The sequence below is a fragment of the Protopterus annectens genome, chromosome 1.part0 (genome assembly GCF_019279795.1).
Source record: "Protopterus annectens isolate FY-2018-M chromosome 1.part0, PAN1.0, whole genome shotgun sequence".
NCBI classification, from domain to species: Eukaryota; Metazoa; Chordata; order Ceratodontiformes; family Protopteridae; genus Protopterus; species Protopterus annectens.
The window spans coordinates 61,964,623-61,985,485 of NC_056725.1; the positions used below are offsets into that span (position 1 = coordinate 61,964,623).

The window sequence follows — 20,863 nt, forward strand, 5'->3', positions numbered from 1 at the left end:
CGTTTATATTATTTACCTTAAGGCACTCTAGTAATGCCCCCCTAAAGTTTCAACCAATCATATCGCATATGTGATGTGACCGGACCTAACAGAGATTCTATGTCTGGTCTAACTGGATACTCTTTTAAAAAAAAAAATGTGGCTATCTCAAACTGAATCTGGCTCACCCATCTGTAACCCAGCTTCTCGTGTTAAAAAAAATCTATACTCAACTTTTTGCAATACCAAAGTATTTGGAAGAAAAGTGGGGGCAAACTGCTAGTCCAGTAATGATTTTAGCCATTTTAATTTGATGAAGCATAACCCTGATATTGGTTTATTCTTTATAAAACTCTAATCTTAATCTAATTTGACATCTTTCTTGCCCTTTCCCACAGAGAGGTTGTTGTAAGAGATTGAACGCTTATGCACATACTTGTCTAGTTAAACACAAGTTTCCCAGCCAAAACTGAAAGCATAGACAGATCTGGGGCAATCTGTTTAGCATTTCTATACTTGAACAATATGTCTTATTAGTGCTAATTGTTATGCATAACACTCTCTCAGACAAATTTCAATAGAGCTTGTCTATGAAAACTGGGGAGCCATATGAGGTCCCTGTAGCTTTATTTCTGGCAATGAAATATGCTAATAGTGGAGGGCACAGTACATGAACACTCCTTCCTTGTATGAGGGCATAGGATACATATGTAAACCTGGAGTTATTGCGGTTTCTTACAAAGGGATTATCAACTGCAAAGTCACCATGTAGGGAGAAAAAACTGTTATTTTTTAGAAATGTACAGAGGCATAGCTTTGAAATAGAACCATTTATAAAGCAGCTATTTAGTTTCTGAACCAACAGTTTGTTAATTGGCCTTATATTTCTATGAATTCTGGACTGTAAGCCATTACACATGTGGTTTTGCAGACACTCAGCATCATTTTAACAGCATTTGATGGTAATATTGAGGATTTTAGTTTCCAAAGACTGATGGAATTCCAAAGGCACCAAAGACACCAGAATTATATTTACAAATCTACACACAGGGAAAGAGTATGCTGCCAGAGTCTTCACGTTTCAGCCTTGTGAATCAATACAAAACAATGCACACAAAGCAGCTACTTGTGTATGTAAAACTGACAAAATGCAGACAGCTTTGGATGGAACTCCTGTCATGTAACCCCGTGACCTGTGAATTGGAAGGAATCCTAATGCCATGGCCAGGACTCTGGGAATCAGCCTATGGACAACAAACAGAGCTTATATCAAGAAGAACTCGTCATACAAAGGAAAATATTAGCCAACAACCAAAATACAACTCAAGCACATCCACTTCTAAAAATAGAACTTTTTTTTTTCACTGAATGACAACCTGAGAAGTGCCAGACTTATTATATGCAACATATTTGCATGTTTCTGTATGCTGAATACCTTTCTTTTATTAAAATATGTTCAGCAATTCTAAGTCTACTTCTGTTTGTTAGATAATTCTATATTATTGCCAGTTTCCTGCTTCTATAACTGCAGTTTCTTAATTTATTGTTTGACGTATATACTACACTATTTGACCTCTAACTATGCTATGGATTACATCTTTAAGAAAGAACTGACCTTAAGTCTTTTCCATTCATATAGGTTTACTGCCCTGTGCCCTGATTTTGTCTGAAAAGTTGACTTTGGACCAGCTCATGTCCTTTATTTAAACAAACAACTAAGCGGTTAACAAGGTCTTGTTTAATGACTATGATCCTTACACAGTAAATGTTAGCATGCCACACATAGGAAGAGCTTAACCAGTAAATGTTAACATGCCACACGTGTGAAGATCTTTACATTACAAATCTTAACATGCCAGAAGAAAGATGATCTTTACACAATAAATGTTAGCATATCACCATACATGGCAAGATCTTTACATGGTAAATGTTAACATGCCACACACAGGAAGATCCTTACACTATAAATGTTAACATGCCACAGGTAAGATGATCTTTACACAATATCACCACATGTAAATATTAACATGCCATCCATAGAATGTTCCTTACCCTGTCAATCTTAACATGCTACACACTGAAAAATCCTCACCCAGTAAATGTCAACATGCCACACATGAGAAAACCCTTATCCAGTAAAGTTAACATGGCACATGTAGGAAGATCTTTATACAATAAATGCTAAACTACCACACATGGGAAGATCTTCACAATGTACATATTAAAATGTCACAAATTTGAAGAAACTTGCATAGCAAATTTTAACATGTCACATGTAGGAAGATCTTTATGCAGTAAATGTTAACATGTCACCACATGTGGGAATATCTTTATATAGTAAATATTAACATGTCATTCATGGGAAGATCCTTACCCGGTAAATATTAACATCCCACACATGGGAAGATACTTACATAGTAAATGTTAGCATGTCACACACATGGAAAGATCTTTACACAGTAAATGTTACCATGTCACACATAACAGGCAGCACTTATCAGATCAGCAATTAACAGTTGTCTCTTTTGCCTTAGCTGATGGAAGTACCCGCTTTATCTGCACAGAAGTCCAGCTGTCATACTCTGTAAGGTCGGTCACTTAACACTCTCTTTCATTACCATTAGAAGTTGCCTTCAGCTCTTTAAGTAATTGAACATCCACCCACTTATCTCAAGAAATCAGGACTGAACATGGTTGAATCAGGGGAGCAAAAACAAGACTGCCTCAACACAGAAATTAAATGTATTTTATTTATTACTTTATTGTCATTTGTTAACTAGGTTAGTCCAACTGAGCCAGGGCCCATTTTCAGTGAAGACCAGAGGAGGAAAGCTCCAGATACAAGTAACAATGTCACAAAAAGAGATATATTTAAAATGGCATAGTATCAAGTAGTTATACATCAAAAATAAGAACCACTATTTTATACAGTTGTGTTCAAGTTGCACAATGCTAGTACAGAACAGCAATATATTCTATATGCAAAAATATATACAGGTAACAGCAATAAAATCCATGTGCATCAGTACTTACAAGAACAAAATGTAGGTATACAGTAATAGATGTATTACAGAGACAAACAGAAAATAAGATATATGCTTAGACTAAGGAAGTAGAATTAGGAAGAGAACAGTACGGTATCAGGTAGGACTTTGACAAGGATGAGACCAGGTACTCAGTAGGTAGTTTTTAAGCTCGAGTTTGAATTGGGCTTCATGGGGAATACTTCTTGTATTAAGGGGGAAGGGCATTTTGGGTACAAGCGACAGAGAATTTATAGAAGACTGGGTAAAAGGAGAGAGATAGCAAGGGAGGGTTTGGTGGAGGGTGAGCATAGTTTATGATCATGGTACAGAAGTCCAAGTTTTTTTTTTTTTTTATATACACTGATTGATATACATTTCAAATTTTAGTTTGTCTCGATAGTTACACCAAGTAATTTAGTATAGGATTCAGGTGTGATGATAGCATTGTTAAGTGAGGTAATAGAGATGGACAGTTTAAGATGTGCCATTGTTTTAGGAAGGAAAAGTAGAAGCTTTGATTTTTTTCGGATTTAATATTAGTTGATTATCAGTGAGCCAGGTTTCAATGGAGATAAAGGTGATTTGGGTAAGAGCAAGATTCTGTGGGCAGTGGTGATAAGGGTTGAATCATCGGCATATTATAAGATTGTAGAGAGGTTAATAGAGGTGTGTAATCTGTTAGTGAAAATAGTGAACAACAGGGGTCCCAAGATAGAGCCTTGGGGAAGTTGATGGGTAGAAATGGGGAGGTGACAGATTGCCAGTGTATAGATTGTTGTCTGTTAGATAAGTAACTAGAGAACCAATTTATAGAGGGGGTAGAGAGGTGGAGATCAGAAAGATTGGATATCATTTTGGGGGTGACAGACAGTATCAAAGGCCTTGGAAAGATCAAGAAACAGACAGGAAACTAGGTGGGTATTATCATGGGCTTCTGCTACAGTTTGGGTGAATGAGAGTAGTGCAGTAGATGTGCTGTTATGGGGTTTAAATCCATGCTGGGTGGGAGTTAGAAGATTGTTGTCCATCAAGTATTTAAGTAGTTGGGTGTGGAAACATTTTTCAAGAATTTGGGAAAGTGGGGAGAGTATTGCAATGGGACGATAGTTGGATGGGTCAGTGAACTTACCTCCTTTATGGAGAGAGATTGTGAAAAAGGATCTCCAAATGTCAGGGGCATGGGCTTCAGTAATAGAGTGATTTATAAGTATAAAGACAGGGTAAACAACATATTTGGCAGTGATTTTAAAGGAAGTCAGGTGGGGGGCAATTTATTGACTAAGGGAGAACAAGGTTCGAGTTTATTCAGTTGTGTTTTGATGAATGCAGCGGGAACAGGTTGAAAGGAGAAAGTAATGGGGGAAGAATGACTGGGAGGTAAGGTTAGAGAAGAGGCAAGTGGGACTTTGTTGAGTTTGTTTCTGAATTGTTTCTATGAAGGGTTTGTTTAAAAGTGCAGTGGCCTCTGTGGCTGTATTGAGAGAGAAGGTGTTGGGGGGTTTGAGGTTTGCTAGGATACAGGATTTTATCAACTGTAGACCAAACTTTTTTGGGGTTGTTGTGTGGGCTAATTTGGTTGGAGTGAAAGGATTGTTTTTGTCTTTAATGATGTTCCTTGTAATGCTGAAGTAGAGGAGGAGCTCTATTTTTGATCCAAGTTTTCCAGGCAGTATTCCTCTGATGCATAATAGTGTGTGTGTGCTTAATCTTTCTGGTTGGAGCCATAGAGTTCAGAACATCAAGGAATACCTTGTTGAAAGTAGTTACTGCATCATTAAGGGGAGGTTATGAAGGAAGGTCCAGTTATGTTGGACAGTATAGAGTTGAACTTATCGGGGTCAAACTGAGTTAGATTGTGACATTCTCTGTAATGGTGTTCTTTGGGAGAATGTTTGGAATTTCTATGAATATAGGTAGGGGAATGGTCACTAAGTGAGTTAGGAAGAATGCCAGGGTTATGATAGAGACTGGGGTCGGAAGTGAGGATCCAATCTATTATAGAACCTGTAGCAGAGTTTTTGTTAGTCCTGGTAGGGGAGGATACAAGATGGTGGAAACCAAATAGATTAAGGCTATGAGTTAGAGATGAGGTGACAGTGAAGCCAAATCAATGGGACATCACCAAGTATAATAGTTCCATACGGAACATGTTGGGTGAGTCATGAGAGAAGGTTTTCTAGAATAGGGATGTTGTCACCTAGAGGGATGTAAATGGATACAATGGCAATTTTTTGTGAGGGTTGAGATGATAGTTTACAATTAGAATTTCAGCAGGAGCAAAGTTGGGTATGGAAGTTTAGAGTGGAAACAGAGTAAGTTGGTCAGAGTAGAGGATGGCTATACCTCCAGCTCTCCTCAGTACGATAGATGTTATAAACCTGGGGGGGGTAGGATTTCAGAGTTGGAGATGTGAGGTTTTGACCAGGTTTCTGACAGGGTAAGGATGTGAGGAGAGTTTAGATAGATCCAAGCATGCAATGCTGGGATTTTAACAATACTTTGGATATTTAGTGCAAAAATAGTTAACAGATTTAGATGGAGGAGAATGAGATTGGGGTAGTGTGTGAGGGGTAGGGGGTGACTGCTTGAGAGAGGTAGAGGATGTAGGTCCTGGGTTGGGGTGGATGTCCCCATCCAGAAGTAATTAATCAAGGAAACCAAGCAATGAGGAGAGTAGGATAAGAGTATAGCAAGTTCTATGTGTTATAGAAGTGGAAAGAGATGCATTACGGTAAGCTTTTATTGTGAAGAGGTTGGAAGGAGAGATTGCGAAAAGGTATAGGGAGATGAGAAATGTGTGGGGAGGGGTTAATGAGTGAGTGGTAGCTGTGAGAGAGGGTAGATGTTGGTGTTGGGAAATGCAGAGATGTATGGTAAGATGCTGACAGTGATAGGAGGAGGAGGAGGATAGTAAGGTAAAGGAGTGACATACTGAGGGAATTATAAGGTGATGTTTAAGTGTTGGAATGACTATGTTATATTTGAGAACAGAATAAAGAGGAGAAGTAGTGAAGATGTTTTTAAAGAGGAGACGTAGGTAATAAGCAGAGAAGGGCTAAGGCAGGGTAGTAAGGGGAACAGTACAATAAGTAAGTAGTTTAAGAGAAAGAGAAGGTAGTAGAATAGGAGGGGGAAAAAGCTGGGTGGAGGGAGAGGTAGGTTGGAGGGGAGGGGCTAATTGGTGGGGTATGGGAGATTGGCTATTTGGAGGAGGGGGGAGTGTAGATAATATAAATCAAATGAGTGTAGGGGTGGGTGGGAATGGGGGAAGGGTAGGGCAAACGCAGCGTGTTGACCCAGCTGGGAGAAGCACAAAGAAAAACAAATCAATAAGGTATGTTAGTGAGCAGGTATGGCAAAGAGACAGAATGCAGGGAGAAAGGGGAAAAATGTTATGGAGGTTAGGGCTGGAGAAAGTAGGTAGAAGGTGCTGTGTTCTTGTGAAAAGCATGGCCATAGTTAAAGGTAGTCACTGCCTTAACTTGGCTATGTTGGATGTACTAAAATATATCTAAAAACATCTGAACATCTGATTACTACTTGCAGTTAACATGGCACGCGCCAACAGAAAAAAAACAGCAGTGGGAATTTCAACAGTAGAACTAGGTTTTCGCAGGTTAACACTGCCATCTAGCGGCAGCCTAGAACTTTTAAAATAAGTGTAGAGCAATAAAAAATAAGCTGGCAAGGGAAAGCAGAAAAAAGAAGCAGGCTGGGGGGGTGAGGCTCGGTGTGTGCAGACCTTACTAATACAAGCACTTTAAACTAAAACGGAATTAGCAGTACAGCAGGCAAAACACCTACATCATTTAAATTAAGCTAGTGTGCCTAGGGTCAGGTTCTGTAGAGGGTGGTGTGGAGAACAGTGCAAGATAAGTAGATTAACTATTCAAGCAGAACATAAGGCTGAAGAAACTAAAAAAAAGAAACAAAACAAGGTTAGAAAAGCAGTTCCATTAGTAAGGTAACAGAGTCAGAACAGGGAAAAATTCAACTGAAGTGAGTAAAACTGGAAAGGGGAGGTGGTTATATGGGCATGGAGGTGTAGAAAACAGTAAAGGCAGCAAGGTAAGAGGGTGGAAGCGAGGGCTCAGAAATACAGGGTATAGAGGGGAGGAATAAATACAGAATGAGGGAGGAAAATAGTTTGAGGTAGGAGCGTAAGAGACCGTGATAATAACAAACACTATTTTTACAGTACAGGGCAGTGCATAATATTGGTGACTAGGATAACAATAATAGAGGCGTATGCGTCCCAATAATAAAAGAAATATCTCCACTGACAGAGCTTCCTTTCTGCTAATTCACAATACAAGCGGCAGCACTTGTCTGTCCATGTCAGAGTGAGAGTATAAAACAAATTCAGAAGTTTAGATTATCAGCATATCACAGTTATAGTACTCTTCTACAAAAAACAGATGGAGTTTTGCTATTTACAGAATGACTCTAACGTTTTCCAAGTTGGCTTAGTTAGATGAAACCAGGGACAGTAAAGGCTGGCAGTGTAAATGATTAAAATGATAAAAGACAGTAACCACAAAGTTGCAAAGCAGAGCCTAAGTGAATTAACAGCAGAAGGCCAAGACAACTCAGACTTCCAAGATGGTTTGTATGGAAAATACAGAGAGAACTGTTATGGTGATGCAAAGCTACTAGTTTCAGGTTTACGGGCAATTCAGAGCTACTACTAAACATATCTCAGCTTTATAAGCTTCCTGTTTTGGCTTTCCCATATGTATCTTGATGAGATCTACAAGCCATTACACATGACTGGTGAAAAAAACTTTTGTGAGCAAATATTTAAAAAATATTTTAGATTTTTTTTTTAACTGTAAAAAAAAAAATGAAATGTTATACCCACGAAATCCCATTCCAACTGTAAGTATCAGCCTACTAGTAGGATCATATGGCTGTCTTTTTTTGAGTATGTGATGTGTGTGTGATACAGTAGAGAATTAGAAACAGCAAAAATACTCTCAGACAGCAGGGTGACACTGCCCCAGATTCCTCTAGCTGTTCACAGGCCTTGGATATGGGTCACAATTAACCCAGCGGAGGCTAAAGTAGGTCTATCAGATTCGGTGGACAAGGAGAGAACCAGGGAGTAGCTGATGGTTAGATGCAGGAAGCCAAAAATGAACTAAAATACATAGCAGCTGACAAAATGCATATAATAATTAGACTTTAGTTCAGCTGATTTCAGTGGAACATGTACAAGTGCTTTTTTATAGTGCATTTAAAAATGTACCCATATATATTTGTGTCCCATGCAAATTATTGTACCTTTAAGCAGAGTAAAAGCAAAAAACACACAAAAATCTACTTTTTTAAAAATTTATGTAGAAGGCAAGCATCCCTGTGCTGCCCACACCCTCTGCAAATTATATATACCAACTCTGAGATCGCACTACAGTGAAGAAAAGGGTAAACCTCCCAGATGTCACTGTACCATAAAGACATACATATACATACACACATTTTATATATATATATATATATATATATATATATATATATATATATACACACACACACACACGTATGAATGTGTATTTATGTACACACACTGCCGGCAATGTCTTGTAAAGTGACTTTTTCAGACGCTCTGAAAGTACATTGCGTCACCTGTGGGATTAGACAAAGCATGCTTCTAGAAATCACTCTCTCTCTAACAAGAATTGCAGTCTTTTTAATATAGCTCTTGACTGTATAACACTTTGAGTAATCACCACATTGTTATCAAAACAGCCTGCTCCGTGGTGTGAAGCCCTGACTACGGCCTAGCAACCCAGGATCAGTTGGCACCTAGAGCACTTAATGGGGCAGGCTGGAGGGAGACGTACTCTCAGAGATACTACTGTAAGATACTTTATGGAGGATGGGCGCTTATGAGGTGGTGCTGTCACATCTGAGGCTCATGGTGAGGTATGACCAATTTCCTCCAGAAGCCAGTTGTTTCTTGCCAGCCTATGAATATGGGATGTGTGTGAAATGTTCTTCTTTCAGCTTTTCCCGGTTAGGGGTTGCCATAGCGGAATTCCGGTCCTCTAATGATTGTCAGTAGATTTTTACAGTGCCGAGGTGCCAGCCTTCAATGAAGGCAAGCCCATTCACGCATGTCTTTCGAATGCCACTCGACCACGGGGAAGACATACAGACTTCACACTAAAGGCGCTCCAGCCGAGAATCAAATGGGAGAACCTCTTGCTGTGAGATGACAACACTACCGCTGCATCTGTGTGTGTAATACAGTGGGGAATTAAAAGCAGCAAAAATACTCTCAGGCAGCAGGGTGACATGGCCCCAGATTCCTCTGTCTGTTCACAGGCCTTGAATATGGGTCATGATTAGACCACAGGAGGCTAAAGTAGGTCTATCAGATTCGGTGGACAAGGACAGAACCAAGGGCTAGCTGATTGTTACATGCAGAAATCCAAAAATAAACTAAAATAAATAAATAAACAAATAAATAAATAGCAGCTATCAAAATACATATAATAATTACACTTTAGTTCAGCTGATTTCAGTAGAATATGTACATGTGCTTTTTTATAATGCATTTAAAAGTGTACCCATATATGTTTGTGTCCCATGCAAATTATTGCACCTTCAAGCAGAGTAAAAGCTAAGAAGGGAAAAACAAAGATGAAAAAACTGTTGATGAACAATGGTATCACAAAGTTTGTGTTTGTTTACATATTCAAAAATATATGAAAACAACAACATAAAGGGATCCCATTGGCTAAATGCGTTACTAAATTTGTAACCCCTGGTAATATGATCAAGAACAGCTAGCTTACAAATAAGCTACTTGGTTTGTAGGTGTTTACTAGGCTAACAACCACAAGAGCCTTTTTAAGCCTAGCCATGCATCCCAAATCTCTGACTCAAAGTTCTGATACCCTTGATAACTGTAGGCATGGGCCTGGGAGATGAACCATTTAAGTTACCTGTGTCCATTAGAGACATAGGTGCCAAACAAAGGATGAATTTCTGGTTTCTCGTCCAAGTTGTACTTGAATTGGGTCAAGGAGGAACTTTGCTTCACATGGATGGGGAGCCTGTTCCATAGACTGGGTTGTTTCTGGGATATATACCTATCTCTCCAGGGGGGTCCTATTTATATCACAGACTAGGTTTAAGTCTTTAGAATGGGTAATTCTGGTGCTGTTTGTTTTGTGAATATGCAGGAGGTCCATCACAGTGGGGTCTACAATGCCCTGTATGCTAGGCATAGATCTCCCCTCAACAGCCTGTAGAAGACAGGATACAGGGATAGCGTCTTAAGGCAGTCTGCATAGGGCATTTTACTTATACCCTGTATTCTTTTATTGAGAAACTTCTGTGGACATTCCAATTGTTGGATATGCCTGGTTAGGTACATACCAAATGGGGCATTGTACTCAGTGATAGGTGGCCAAAGTAATCATGTCGAATCCCAAAATAAAGATCAAAACAGCTGCCACTGGAAATCCCCACGCTTCCCTCATAGCCCCACAAAGCAAAAGTTAGTATTACCATCTAGGACTGAACTAAGCAGCAAAAACACATTGATAGCAGTCTGTTATTCTAATGCAATAATTCATGCTGTATCAATGGCATAAACTGCAGTCGTCACTGCATGCACATGAACATACATGGTCACATATGCAGCAGGAAGACTTTGCTCCCCCAATGCAGCACAGCACAGAAGAAATAAACTGCCTTACAAGAACAGACTGAAAAAATATTTAATCATTCTGCCATAGCAATAAGATATTTACCCACACATTGTTTTATCCTCTGCAATATCTGACTCCTAAACAAACTAAGCATCAGCCATGGGTAGGCTTCCCTTATTGTTTAAGTAACATTACAATACGTTTGGAAAACAAGGCCGGAGAATTCTGGTCCAGTTAAATGACTTGATACGAGACAGCAGTTAAACAGAAACTGTTTGAATCAAATCCAAGTCTACAGAAAATAAAACAGACTTCCTCAAAAGTTAACTCCACTGCACACCAGCAGAACAAAATGTACTGCAATGACTTATGTGCAATGATGAAGTACAAAAGCTACTACATGTTGAATATATTAAGGAACATTCTGTTATGATCAGAATTTTTATTTTTACATAATGTGCAATCTCCATGCATGGTGCACTTATTTTGACACTGTTGCTACAACCATTTTATAATTAAATGTTTACATAACAGGAATAAACTAACTATATTTCTGACAATTACTGATGACATTTCACTTTCATTAACTGCCATTCTTAAGTATGTATGCTGTATATCTTAAGCTGCAATCTTTAATCCTTTTTAACCAGCAGTATGTCTTGAATTTCTGAAATTATTTTATACAAAGCCTATGTCCAGATTATGGGTAAACATACAAAAAGTATTTGACACTGTTTAAAGAAGTATTAGAAAATGGCCCCAAAATAGAATCATCCAAGTGCATAACCAGCAGGGTGATAGCACACAAGGCCAATCATCACCACCACCATCATCATCATCAACATTATCACAAGGCCTATTGCAGAAAAAAAAAATTCCTACAACAAAGACTACTTCGAAACCAGGCTTATGTAGGATTTTCCTATGCATTTAGGCATTTACTGAAAAGGCAAACATGGGTATAAACAGCTACGTATTGGAAAATCTTCTCAGAACAGAGAGTGGTTCAGAATAGGGATGATAACATCTAATTTTGCATGGAAAGTTACTACTGCCAATGAAAGTTAAATAAAACTAATGTGTATACACAGATGAACCTGGATTTATTTACTCTCAAAAATCAGACTATTCAACTTCAAGGCAAACTAGAATTATCCCTGTAAAATTACTGTTACATAAAAGATAGTATATCCCAATGTTTGCCAACCAAAACAGAAATGTTAAGTGCTACACAAGGTGCAGTGTTTGATTCTCATGTGGGGTAATTGTGTAGCCTTAAAATGAGCCACAAGGGCAGTTAGCCTATTACTGATCTATGGATCAGTACAAAGATAATGAAAATATGACCAGTTTCTATGTGTAGGCCGACATCGATGTTTTACTCTGTCAGGACTACTGAAATGACCTCACCTGTCAAAAGTAACAACATAATAAGTGATGCCTTAGTTAATCTACAATTTTTAATACCTTAACATTTGTTTGGTACTTTCCCCACTCAACTGCTGAACATAGATGATCCACTCCATTTATTATTGTGGGCTGCATTTGACGGTATTAGCAAAGAATGGTGAGTGTGACAAGGTCACTGAAAATATTTGGCAATTTGTTAATTTCCTCACCCTTCCTAACAGATTTCCATTCACAATAAACAAGGTTGTGACTTACCATTGTGTCTTGCTGTAGTGTTATGTGCATGCTTGTATGTCTTGGGTTTAAGTTTTTCTACAGTTATCACAGCTTGTACATTTGAGCCCAATGCTGTAACTTTGGTGGGGCATACTGCAGATCTGAACTGATTGCTGAAACCCATGACCTCAGGATGGTCATCATAGTGTACTAATGGGGGTTCCTTGGATAGTGAACAGAGCTGGACAGTTTATGAATTCTTTATAACGCCCATTTTCTTGAGTATTATTCCTTATTTACTACTTCGCATACTTTCTTGAGTTGTAGAACTATTTCAGGACTATGCATGAACTGTAAATACAATAGAAGAGAAACTCTATTTGTAGTGATTGATACAATATAACAGAAACTCTATTTGCAATGGTTGATAAGTCTGTGGACCTTGATTACTGGCTCTGTCAGTGGATAACAACTTCCTGACAAGTTGTGTGCCAATGGCAGTGTGCAATGAGATGGAGAAGCAACTGACCCGGATCAATTAGGCAGCCTCTGTGACTAAAAGCAGTGCAGATATGCAGCATGTAGCAATTTATTGACGGACATTTGCTTACTAGGAAAGTGTGACTGGGTAATGGCAGCCATTTTCAGTGGAGGCTCAGGGAGAAAAGCTCCAATGCAGTTTAAACAATGAAAGATGTTTACACTGACAATTATAATTTAGAAAAAAACGTTAAAAAAGGGCTTCAATAAAAATAAATATAACATATCAGTTAAAAATAAAGTGATTACTGCCCATCAGTTATGACCATCAGTTACACTTACTAATACCATGATCAAAAAATACCATGCATGTACAGCACTACTGATACTGTGGCGGCAGGTAAAATGAGGACAATGACACTCCCATGCTTTTTCTGACCACTAAAATAAACATGTGCCTGTGAAGTTCAATGACGCCTCTTGCTGAGAGGACCTTCCTCACCCATGTAGATGCATGCCCCATGCAAACAACTAAGCAGAATCTTAGCACTTTTCATTTATTTTTCCCTATTACGTTCTTAAACCTTTGCAAATTTCCAATCATGAATTCTTTTATTGACACTAACTCATCAATGCCCACAGTGGCACTGATAGTGAGGTCAGGTGTCTAACAAAAGATAACAATGGGGATGAGGAAGACCAACTTGTAATAATGGCATGGAGGAGTTTACCACAAAGACCATTAAAGAAATTGAAAAGAAAACGCAGCAGAATGAGCACCATCATGTGTGGAAGAATTTTTACTAGCAGATGTCTCACAAATTTCACCCAAGGGATCAATGCAACAAAAGGAAACCACAGAAAGATTCTACGTCCAGAACAGGTATAAGGAGGTGCAAGGTGACATAATACACTTTCGTTGGAAGATACTAGCAAAGCAGTTGTTTGTTGTGTCTAGTTCATGTTTCATACAAAGAGCAGATTGTTTTCATCTATGAAGGTATACTAAACAGGTGAGTCAAATTTAACAGTGGGATAAGGCATTTATTGTCCTTCCAATACAGAAAGGTTTCCATGTAATGTGCTCCATTGCAAATCATTATTCACACTGACCATTTGACCAGCAATGGAGCTAATCAATGCACAATTAACTCTGCTCACATTAAATCACAGTATCTTTAGCAAGATACCCACCCAGCATGCCTACGTCTCCACAAAAATCAGATCTTCTAACTACCACAGACACCTGGTAACAACATATTCCTGATTCAGGTAATACAGAATCCACTGGAGTCACCACACGGAGATTCTTGCAGAATATAAAACCTTCTTTATTGAAAACAGGAACACAAGCGCTTTCACGTAGCTATACTACGCTTCTTCAGGTGTAATAAAACATTAAAACAGACATGCTTATATACAAAAACTTTTGGCGCTCAAACCAGAAAATTAGACAATAATTGATTAATTGTTAACACATTTGCATTCCCTCCATCTTCTGTTTAAAGAAACAGTGTTAAAACATTCTAAAAGCAATATAAAAGTTAAAACTTAAACGCCGTTACTAAACAGCATTAAACAGATCGGCAAAGCCTGTCACTACATAACTACACAAGCTGACCAAAGCAGTTAACCAGCAACTCTGCGTAATAATATAATGAAAACATTGCAATCAAAACAAGAGGCAACATGGATATAAACGTAAACAAACCATGTTCCGGTTTATAAATACATCTAAAGTATATTTTCCACCTTGTTCTGAAGTCACTGTTTGATCACAAATGGTCCCTAGAACAGCTTTGCAAAAATACTGACGTATTCTGCATAAAACTATCCTGCGATGGAAAATAGACCAACATATATACATGTGGTGCAGTATAACGGACAACAGTCCGAATGTTAAGAGCGGCTTACTCACCAATACTGTTTACAAACACGGAGGATGATAGTACATACATCTAATAGTTTATTCATAAGGACAACTCTCTGCTGACTTAATAACAACAAATTCCGTATATGTCCAAATATCATTGTCTGCATTGATGTTGAATAAACCAAACAACTCAGCTATAACATCAGGATAAAGCGTTAAGAAACAAACTAGTGGTAGCATCTAATTTGTAAAAGGAACGCTCCGCCTCCACGGGCATGCGCCTAAAAATATTCCTGATTCAGATAACCTTTTTAAGGTATAGCCTTTTTAGGCAGACTAAAGCACTACAGTAGTGCAAATGAAGTGGAAATTTTGTTTATCATGAATTATTTGTATGTGCTGCCATCTTAGTTGCTAAACTTCATCTAAGACACTCTCACTGTTTATGACAAAGTTAAATTAAAAAAAAAAATGCATACATACATTTGAGTCTATGACCCACTATCAATGTACACAAACATTGGTACATAAGACACTGATGCTTGCATTTCAAAAATAATTACAGAGCAACGCTAATACTAATCCCAAAATTAAATCAGTCTGTTTGTGATGTCAACCAACCCCCCCCCCCCCCAAAAAAAAAAAAAAAAAACACCACTAACCTCAGACACTGTTTGGATACAGATACTGTTAGGGAAAGGGTTTTTCATAAGGTAATGTATAGGGCCAGAGAGAGGGGCATAGGCAAGAGTAGGATTAGGTATAGCACATGAGTAAGAATGTGCAAGGGATAGTATAAATTAGTGTAGCATGAAGATAATGTCCTCCAGATCCTTAGACTACTTGTAGAATCCTGAGATGCAAGGCATTCCCTACCTCTTACCATCTCCAGAGGGGAAAAGATAATGTGTGGCTCCATGGAGACAAGTGTATGATGGATATGCACAGGAGGGCAGGTGCTATGGATCCAGAACTTGGAGTTTCTTCCAATGGTGCCAATGGAACAAGAAAGACCTGTATCTGGCACAAAGCTGTTATCAGGTCTTCTCCTCTAAAGGGTGCCTTTCCATATCATGCCCCCTCAAACTTCAGACTCAGAGCCTGGTAAAGGAGGATCAAGTGGAGCCCCTAAACTGTGTAATTCAACCTTGTTAGATAGCAGGTAGAACAGACTAAGAAAGTATAGTTCTTACCCTCAAGTACTGATGACATGTGGCTGAATGACCCAAGATAATCAGGGGAAGGATGTTTCCAATGCCTTGGGACGCACACATGCCAGGATGGGAATCAGAGTGCACTTCTTCCAAGACTCTCTTCAACCAAAGAAGAAGGCTGGCATCAACTTAAGTCTTCATTGTTCTCAGATTAGCTTAACATACATGCATGGACTAGATTGGTACTTTTGTAAACGAGGGCTTGAGTGAAGCCTACATTCCATTCTCTAGCCTTCTGATGGTGTCTGGGTCTGCCAAATGCTACTCAGAGATCCATCAGCTGCCCTGGTGATAGCAGGTTAGGTCAGGAGTGTTTCCCTCCAATGCTTATGATGGTCTTCATTGAATCACTGCCACTTATGATCACTTCCAGCACAGTAGTGCCTGTTTTGCACCTGGCCCATTTCTGCCAGAGGGATATATAAAGATTGACTTTTAGGCAATCAGAGTAGGATCTTTTCAAAAAAGTGAGACAGGATTGAAGTATGAACTTTATTAATGACAGAATGCTCAAGAGCTAGGTGTAAACTCTTTGTTCAAGAGCATAATACCAAAACAAAATGTGTGTGATGTATATATATTCCCATTGTACCAGTTCTGTCAATAAGAAAAAAATGTTACAGAAACTCTACATGCAGAATAAATTCAAGTAGTTTCCTTAATTAAAAAACAAAATCAGTCCTACCATCCTCCTATACTTCAAATGTAATTTGATTGAAAGCAATTTATCATACACCTAACATTAACAAATAACACAAAAAGTAAGGTTTGCTTTTCTGCCTTAAACTTTCAAAAGATAGAAGAAAGTAAAACTAAACAAAAACTAATCTGAGTGTGCAACACAACAAAACCAATACAAAACTCAGTGTTAATGTAGTACCTAGGTACTAATTAGTTACAAAGATCAAAAACTAAATAAAAAATTATTTCCTGAGAATAAGTGAAATTTAAGATGCTAGGTGTGTGTTCTTTAACTACAGAAAAAGACCCATTATAAAGCTAGCATGCCTTCCTCCCCACAAACAGGTAAATGGAAGGCTTGCCTTGCTTAACAGCAGTCTTTCTAAATTCCTGTATATGCATAGGGATGACTGCAAGTAGGAGTACAGAAAAGCAAATGGGAGTGGAATTTACCAGAGAAAAATGTGAAAGGAATCAAAGTATTGGGAGTAAATTACTAGACAAGGAAAGAAAAAGCCAAGGTGATGTGTGGACTGCAGAATAGAGATGGCCTTTCCTACCAGGAAATGATATCAGACTATAGGTAAAGAGAAATGGATCAGGGAATCCCATGTGAAAGATTTGCTCTAGTAGAGTTTTTAGTTGAATCTAGAACAGAAGTTGATGTTACAAAATGGATAATTAGTGGTGCATATACAATACTGCACAATACCTATAAGAATCGATCAGAAGAGGTTAGAAAATGGAGAGAGACTGGAAAAGCAATTTACAAGAGAACAATGACAGGGCATACATTTGACTCCTAAATAGGCAACAAAGTTCAGAAGGTTTACGATCTTTGCTTGGAAGTGTTTTCATGGGTATTTTTATACCAGAAGCAGACTTCAAAGAATTTTTCCTCAGCAAATGTTGGAGGTGTGAGGGGAAAGCATGGGGGAGCTGGGAATATATGTTTTGGGAGTGTAATGAGCTGACAGATTTTAAAAATTCCCTAGAGTATTCTGTCAGAAATATCAGGTGAGCAAATGGCTGTAACTAAGGAAATGATTATTTTGAGCTAGGACACAGGCTTTGAATTGCCTAGGCGTTAGCAAGGCCTTATTAAGTTTACTTCTGTCGGGTGCCACAAAAGTAATTACTAGAAAATGGAAATCATAGTCTAAACCAATTATATTTGAAGTACTGAGTATTATAAAAAGTGATAAACAAACAGGAAGAGGAGTGTTTAGAAAAGGGAAGGAGCACATTAAAAAGAAATAAATGAAAATTGTGAGAAAAATACATGTAGAACAACGTTCATGAAGAGGAGGAAGACAATGTATGCCCAAACTAATTAAACAAATAATATAGTTAAGAATTAAGTTGTCACTGGACTTCCAAGATGGCTGCACAAGGAAGAGGAGTGGTGAGGTTTAAGGGAAGGCAGGAATTCAGCAATTTATGTAATATTGAACTGATGGTCATACCTCTCAACCTGAGAACATCAAAAATATGGGCAAAGGCCCATGAAAAGTAGGTACAACTGGTCAAAAATTGGGACTCTGATTCACATAAAATTTGCATACATAATCATGCAACCCCACCCACTCCAATGGGATTGTGGGATACTGACATGAAGATTAAAGTCACTAAACAGTAATAAATCATTGGCAGACATTTGAATTACAGACTTCATATCCCTTAGAAAATATATAATGCAAAACCTGTTATTCTAGCAACTATCTGAGTTTACAGGAACAATATTTAAAATCTGTCCTTATTTTTGGCCTATGTCCCACCATTATTTTTGGCTTCTTCAAGATTTCTTGCTCTGAGAGATTGAGAGAGGTATGATCACTGTTATCTGCCTACCTCCACCCGACCGCGTCCCCACTTCCTCTTCAACTTTCCCCATGATTGTTTTGATTCCTCTAGCAGAGAATCACTGCATTTGATTCGTTGTGCTGATGGTTGAGTTTGTATGAACCTTGCTGTATTGTTTTAACTACTAGCTTAGCCGTGTCAATGACAAATGGAGCTGCAAACAATTTGTGGTACCAGCGTCAGCTGCACCAATAAAACCACCAAGCTGGGAAATCTCTTCATAAAGTTTTTGTTTTGTTTTAGTGCCTATGGGACTGGTGCCTAAGACAGTACTTGTCTGACATGAAACTACTTTATAGCATCAGCGTACCACTCATGCCAGTTTTCTAAAAAACAGGAAAAATTAACCAGACCTATTCTAATATCTAAGAAGCAAGTGACTGCTATGGTATCACGAGTTTGAGGCATATCATTTACCTTTCTTAAAACAGCAATTTATTTTGCTACAGATACCTGCTCAAAGCAGGTTACATCTCCCAGAGCACTTTGGTGCCATCCCTCACACATCTATTACGAAAACAGTGCCTGATAGCAGTGGTGATGAAAGTGGCACTCTAAATCCTGAGTGTTTCATATATTACAAGGAAACCAGAATAAACTGAACCTGGAAATGCTGTAATACAACAAAATGTAATTAAAAGTTAAGGGACATATTTTTTCTAAGCAGTTAGCGTCGCTGTAGCCAGTTGTACTCCATACATGCTTTGAAGTAGCATTTTCTTTATTTTGAACTGGAATTTACATTTAGAAAGTGCTGTATTTAGCACAGCTTATGGTAATACGTAATAAAGTAATATATTCATAATAATATAACAAAAGTAATATGCATCATGGTATTGTACCTCATTTAAAAGCAGTGCAGAGTCCTGACACATTTTCAAATTGGATCTTACCTGGTCTGGCTGGCCTCTCTGGTCCATGCAACATCTGTATAATCAGTGCTTTATCGGCCCATAACAGTTCCCCTCTTTCTGTTTGCACCATCAACAAATGCAGCCACAGGGCCACGATAAGCACCTAAGTTTATCAAGTAATCCTTCTGTGCACCTGGACAAGTGACAGATAGCCCCTTAGCCAGTGTCTAGTTAAAGTGAGACTTCCCCAGTCCCCATAAATTGCCTGCAAGTTGGCGGCTGTTCAAACAAAATTAGTTGTCAACACCTTTTTTTGCAATCTCCCGGGTCTCCAAGAGCACTGCCTCACAAAGCTGATATCATCATCACACATGCACCTGTACCCTGGCAATGCATGGTGATGTCAGCCATAAATTTAAACTTAAATACATAACAAAAAATTCTGGAATTAAAGGGGCCACTCAGGAATTCATGGCACCCCCTTTTTGCCCTCAAAACCAGTAAATATTGAGGAATTCGGTATGGTTGAGAGGTATCCTGATGGTAGTTACAAGGAAAAGAAAACACATTTGATGTATAATGTATGTAAATAAACTTAAATATACCAACTCTGAGATCGCACCACAGTGGACAAAACAGCCCTGAGAACGGCCCAGCAAGTTTCAAGTTCGATAGAAGAGTATTTGCTCTTAAGTGTTAACTTAATAAAGGTGTTTAAAAAATGATCAAGAATTAAGCTTTCACTTCACAAATCATGGTAATTCTAAGTTAATAACCTGTGACTACACTGATACTAAACCAAGGAAAGTGTTATCACTGTTTCATTCACTCTTCAACATCATATCTTGAGCAGGTCCTTTGCATTCATCTTGCTAAAACTCAGAAAACTTTTACAACTGACAACAGTTTTGCCACCTTTCCAGATGCCTAAATGGGAAACTCTTGTAAGAAATGTGTAATTTTTCAGGACAACCCATACCCACTGCCAATCCAAAGGAATGACTTTCACTTTTTTGACAAAATAAAAGCTAATTCGTATATCACTTGAGTTGGTCTTGCTGATTCATATAATATTTAGGTATTTCAGATACAAAATAATTACTTTATGCAACTATTAAAGAAAACTTAGGAAATATTTTTCGCTTTAAAATATCAGAGTATTTACCATTTTTATTGTTTTTCTTTGCAGGACACAACTTCCCAAATAGGGACTGTCATACACAAAGAGGGACAGGTGATAACCCTATCTGATAGTTAAACAGAAGATACCAAAGGACCTGAGGGAGTCACAGCATGGATACTGATGGCAATATTAGTGGACCTGTGAAATCTTGGCCATTAAAGTAAAAGCTATTACCTGATGAATAGTTTTCCAAAAATAAAAATATGTTTTTTATATATTACTTTATTTTTCCTCTCCACTTCTAAGCACATTAAAGAATAACTGGACCTTTATTGAGAAATATGCATATAAATTATAGCGTAACAGCTATTTCCAAGGTGTGTCACATTTGCATTACTTTTCTCCACTGGTGTGCAGCTAACCTAGGCTTGAATTTCCACTGACAGCAGCTTTACCACTTCTGATAAATGTTTAAATGAGAAT

At 38.2% G+C, this 20,863-nt stretch overlaps 1 protein-coding gene across 1 annotated transcript in view; it reads right to left on the minus strand.

Annotated features, from left to right (window-relative positions):
- The window catches only part of AXL (AXL receptor tyrosine kinase), a 1,440,461-nt gene that overhangs the window by 495,092 nt on the left and 924,506 nt on the right, over window positions 1-20,863 (minus strand). The gene's annotated exons all lie outside the window — the stretch shown is intronic.